We start from the raw sequence: 6,000 nt of genomic DNA, 5'->3' as shown, positions 1-6,000 counted from the left end.
ACCACTGAGTTCCACCACCTCTTTTCCCAGAAAAAAGCCCTGCAAGTTACAGTTATGTCCAATCATAATTTTGTGTGTGTTTACATAGCATTTTTAAGGGAGTCGTCTTACATTCAGAGTTGTCTTCCTTTCAAGTAAATACAGTAAATAAATAATATTATATAGTGCTTTAGAGTCTTTAAAGCTCTTCACATAGATTCTCTCGGTGATCAGAGCATAATTTGTGTAGCTAGGCCAGGATTATTACCCTCATATTGTGGATGGAGGATGGAGCCCAAGAGACCTGCTGATTTCTTTGCTGAAGTGATATTTGAATACAGGGCTTCCTGGTTCGTATGCGATTGCTTTTGCTGCACAGCATGGAATCTTTCGCTGAATAAAGAAAACGCCGGAGTCTATAGTAACATTTCTAAGGATTTGAAATATATATTCTGACATGGCAGTTCTTGCAGGAGTTACTATAGGTCTTCTTTTCATCTTTCCCCCCAGATTTCTTGACCACTAGAGCCCTTTTTCATAAAGAACTCCTACACTGAAAATGCTGGTATGAAGGGTTTAGGAAGCAACAGAAGAATTCGCAGCCATTATGGTGAAAAAAAATATTTTTTTAAAAAATGAAATTTAAACACAAAGTAGCATAAAGTGAAAATAATTCAAAGCAACTCAATAAGGAAGAAAAAAGTTGTTTTTCAAGCTAAAGGTTGCAAACTATACACATAACATTCATTTGGAAGTGCTGGGGCTTGAGAAAGTGCACTCCATTAATTTATGTATACAAATAAAAATCAAAGTATGCTTAGAAAGTCCAAAGGATCTAAAGGGAAACTGGGGAGAATAAAACGTGCAGTGCGGTCCAATCACATAGGATGTCATTGTTCCACTAGATCCCGCGTTGGCCTGGCCCCACCTGGTGTATTAGGCAGCCAATTCCACTGCTGAATTACTCTTAATGTGAAGTTTTTCCTAACAACCAGCCGGTACCTTCCCTCCTGTAGTTTAAACCCATTGTTTTGAGTCCTATCCTCTGTTTCCAGCAGGAACGGCTCCTTTCCCTTCCCTAAGAGTCTCTCTACATGAGACACCTCAGCACGTGTTCGTCGAGACGCAATGTTAGCCAGGAAGAGTCGTTTTAAAAGATGGAGCTGGTGGAGATGGTTCCTCAGAGGGTTTGTTAATTTCATCTTCATCTCCCTGAAGGTTCTGTCAATTTCGCCTCTCCTTTGCCCTGCCTCTGGCTCCCTCTTCTAAAACTTCCCTTCCCAGTTAGCATTGCATCTCCCGACACATATCCCCTTTTGTACCCGGGACATAACTCCTTATTATCCCTGAAGTCAAGCCAAAAGGCATGGAATCAGCTTGTATGTGGCCGTTCACACCTCTCATGTTTGGTCCGCATGGCTGCAGGTTTTTTTTTTTTAGCCTGCACTGTGCCAAAATGAGGCAGGACCATGAGTGCTTGCATTGTCGTCACCCATGTGTCACAGCACCACCCCTTTTTTCCTTGCGCATGCGCTGAATCTATGCATCACAGGATTGCTGGATCAACCTATTTCCTCAAATTCAGCCTCCCCACCCTTCCACCCTTCCATTTATTGATCCTGATTGGTTGGTTTGCCTGTGCTTTTTTTTCTTTGTAAGGAACTCCACATGTGATTGGCTATGAGGATTGTCTACTGGCCAGCCAAACAGTGGAAACAATAGAGGAAGGGGGGGGGGGAGTAATAATTCACACATGAGCTTGAATCCCTCATGCAAACAAGGAAATGTTCTTTCTCAGAAACAAACAGAAATAATATTTTTTAAAAAGAATTTCATTTTGAAGTGATCATCCTATCAGAGCAGTGATGCATTGCTGGCAAAACTCTGTTCCTGCCTCCTTCTCCGTTGCCCCCAGGCATTTGTGTCTTCACAATAGGATAAAAAGAGAATCGAAAACTCGGTATTCAAATCTTTATTTCTGATACCCAGATATTTAGGCCCCCTGTACAATATTTCCATCCATGCCAAAGCAAAAAGAATAAACAGGGAACTTCCCTCGGCGTGTTTTCAAAGCAGCAATGTCCTGCGCTGGACTTAATTTTAAAAAAAAGAGAGGGAAAAGGGGAGGGGAGATGGAAAGGAGGGGAGAGGGAGCAGCTGGATAGATGAGAATAGCCAATCACAATTAAGTGGGGTGGTAGGAGCCGGGAGAGGGAGGAAGAGGGTGGAACACTCAAAAACTGAATGAAGAGTGTGCATGGAGGAAACAGCATACCATGATGCATTTTTTTTAAAAAAAAAGTATAAGCGCTCCAGGAAACCCACAGAAAAGCTACATAGCGGCCAGAGTGACTACTCATGGCAGCAAATCTGGTGCAGAAGGTCAGGGGAAAAACACTGCAGTATGGAAACTGAACTGGCAAAATTGACCCGTGCAGATTTGGCTTATGTCTCCCTTCAACCTCTTCTCCAAACAAAACATTCCCAGGTCCCTCAGTCTTTCCTCGTAGAGCTTGGTCTTCAGGCCCCTGATCATCCTGGTTGTTCTCTTCTGCACCTGTTCCAATTTGTCCACCTCCTTTTCGAAATTAGGCCTCCCAAAAGTACACACAATTCTCCAGCTGAGGCCTGACCAACGCAGTATACAGTGGGACAATTTCATCCTGTGATTTGGATGTTATGCCTTTGTTGATACACCACCCAAGAACGTGTTCACCTTTTTTGTTCTGCATCATGCTGACTATTCATATTTAGTTTCCCATCCACCCTTATCCCAAGATTTTATTCACACACCCTGCTACCCAGAAATGTATCCCTCATTCAGTATGTATGCTTGGCATTTTTGTAACTCATGGAGAACCTGGAGAATCCTGTCTTCAAGGGTATTTGCTACTCCTCCCAGTTTGGTATCATCTGCAAATTTAATTAATAATCCCTTCAAACCCTCGTCCAGATCATTGATAGAAATATCGGAAAGCGCTGGGCACAAAACTGAGCCATGTGGCACTCCACTGGATGCCTCCCTACAATCAGACGTGATGCCCTTGACATCTCCTCTTTGGGTGCTGTTATCCAGCCAGTCCCCTTTTCCATCTCACCATCCTAAAATCCAGTCCACAAGTTTACCAATCAGAACATCATGAGGAACCTTGTCAAAAGCTTTACTGAAATCCAGATAAACTCCATTGACAGCATTCCTGCAATCCAGTAAGCCTGTCACTCAGTCGTAGGAGATGAGGTTGGTCTGGCGGGGCCCGTTGGGGACAAATCTATGCTGACTTCCCCATATCACCATGTTGTCTGTCAGATGCTTGCAGATTGGCAGAAAGTCATATCTTTGTGTCTGCATTAATAAATCAAGTTGCTTCTTCTTATTGTCCAAGCCATTGGGTATTGGGATATAGTCACTGCGAGCCTTACAACCAGGGCTTTTTTTCTGGGAAAAGAGGTGGTGGAACTCAGTGGGTTGCCCTCAGAGAAAATGGTCACATGGCTGGTGGCCCCGCCCCCTGATCTCCAGACAGAGGGGAGTTTAGATTGCCCTCCGCACCACTCAGTGGCGTGGAAGGCAATCTAAACTCCCCTCTGCCGGAGATCAGGGGGAGGGGCCACCAGCCATGTGACCATTTTCAAGAGGTTCCAGAACTCCGTTCCCCCACGTTCCCCTGGAAAAAAAGCCCTGCTTATCACATTCCTCCTTTGACCTGGCCTTCTCAGGCAGGCCTCTGCTATTTGCTCTCCTTCTTCCCTGAAATTCCTATGCCAGTTGTCTCCATTCCCCTGCAATGACAGTTGAAAGCCCTCCAAAGGAATCTCACCAGGTCCCTTCCAAACACATTCTTCCCTGTCCTTGACAGGTGGAGTCCATCACATGCAAGCAGGCTATCTTCAAGAAAACATAGGAGGCCATGGTCCCAAAATCCAAATCACTCCTGCCAGCACCATGAACTCAGCCAGCGGTTCACCTCCATAATCTTCTGTCCCCATTGCATTCCTCTTCCTCTGACAGGCAGGATCGAAGAGAATACCACCTTTGGAGTTCTTGCCTCCAAAGAACTTCATAGAGAGCCCTAATCTGTTCAATGGTGTTCATGGTGGTGTCATTTATTCCCATGTGGACCATCACAAGTTGGTAATGGTCTCTTGGTTTGACTCGCTTGGCTATCTGGTCTGTGATATTTTTGATCTTTGCTCCTGGCAAACAATACTTCTCAGGCCTGGACACATGGCATTCCATACCCTTCAGCAGAGGGTCACCAATCACTGAGACTTTACTTTTCCTTCTAATGTTATTTGTTTGTAGCTCTATGGTGCCTTTACTTGTTCCTTCTGGTCCTTGTTGTTCATCTGCCAGTTATTCTGTCTCACATCAGCAAGGACTTGGAACCGATTTCATTAGGTTCGTTAGGAAAATATTCTGCTTTATTGACTCCTCCATCATTCTCCCCTTCCCTTTGCAGGGCCTGAATACTTGGGTTGATGAAATCATCTCCTTCTTTGATCTGTTGAAAGGTACCAATCCTTTCCTCCAGGCGCTTCAGTTTTTCTTCAGTAACACTATCCGCTTGCGCTTATGACAAATGAAGTCTTTCTTGTCCTCTGCGAGGAAGGCACACGTAGCACACCCCTGGCAAGTAACTGGAAATGGCCAGAGAGAAACCTTTAAATTTCAAAAGCCCGTGGCCCCTGCCTGACTATAGCAGAGGGTGTGTGGTAGCTTCCAATCACTCCCTCCTGTTAGCCCCGCTACACACAGGGAGAGACAAGGAGAAAACCGCCCCCTTGTAAGCTAAGCTCACCACTCACTCTCAGGCCAAAAGCATCTTCGTCCATCTTCAATGTTTTACTGCACAGTTTCCTGGTGCAAAATGCAACCAATACTAAAAAAACAATGACGTGAGTTTGCAGCTACCCATTTCCCCCTGAGTTTTGCCACATCTCCAGCCCCCCCCCCCGCCCCCATCATCTGTGGTGCTCCGTCTGTGGCCAGAACCACTACTTTTGCCCATTTGGCACCTATTTCCGCCAGAGCTCCTACCATGTTCTTGAAGATGTCATAACCTGTGGTTGGGTCTTTCATTGGAACTATTTCTACAAATTCTTCTGTAATGTGCATTTTTTCATGAATGCCACGAATAAAAATCGCATGCTGTGCTAAATCAGTAACATCTGTGCTTTCATCTATTGCAACTGAAAATGCAATAAAGAACTTAGCTTCTTCTATGTTTCCTGCTAAAATTCTCTGATAAATCACAAATTCTCTCTGCAAACATGTTTCTCCATGTGTCTGATAAAGGGAGCTTTGACTCTCAAAAGCTCATTCCCTGGAGATTTAGTTGGTTTTTCAGGTGCTACTGGATCCAAATCTTGCTTTTCTACTACAGACCAACACAGCTACCCACCTGAAATGCGTTTCTTGAGAGTTGTATTTGCAAAAGCCTGCTGCTGATCTGGGCAGACTAGTTCTGCAGCTATTTGACGGAAAATTGCTTCAGGAGGGGAAGCATAGAAGGGGAGGGGGGAACCTGCAGAAATGCTTAACTCTTTCCTTGTCTGCCATTCCTCCACCCCAGACAATCTCCCCACTGGTGGAGTTCAGAACCTGTAATTTTTTGCATGTGTGCATACACACACCCACACCCCAACTACTGAGGCTGGTGACATTCAAGATGGAGTCGGTGGGAAAGAGTGTGAGCCAGCAATCATGGCTTTGTTTGGTACTCTCCTCTTTCCTGTTTCTCAGTCCCTTTTCTCACAAGGTAGCCCCACCCAGTTCAATGGATTTCAGACCCAAGTTAAGCAGTATGTAACAACGACAACATTCCATTTAGAAAACATTTGATTTATATACCACCCTTCAGGATAACTTAACATTCACTCAGATTGATTTACAAAGTGTGCTATTATCCCCACAACAATCGCCCTGTGAGGTGGGTGGGGCTGAGAGAGCTCTGAGAGAGCTGTGACTGACCCAAGGTCACCCAGCTGGCTTCAAGCAGAGGAGGGGGAAATCAAACCCAG

The sequence above is a fragment of the Eublepharis macularius genome, chromosome 15 (genome assembly GCF_028583425.1).
Source record: "Eublepharis macularius isolate TG4126 chromosome 15, MPM_Emac_v1.0, whole genome shotgun sequence".
In the NCBI taxonomy this organism is placed as follows: domain Eukaryota; kingdom Metazoa; phylum Chordata; class Lepidosauria; order Squamata; family Eublepharidae; genus Eublepharis; species Eublepharis macularius.
The sequence above is the reverse complement of the archived record's forward strand: the minus strand, read 5'-3'. Positions refer to the sequence as shown.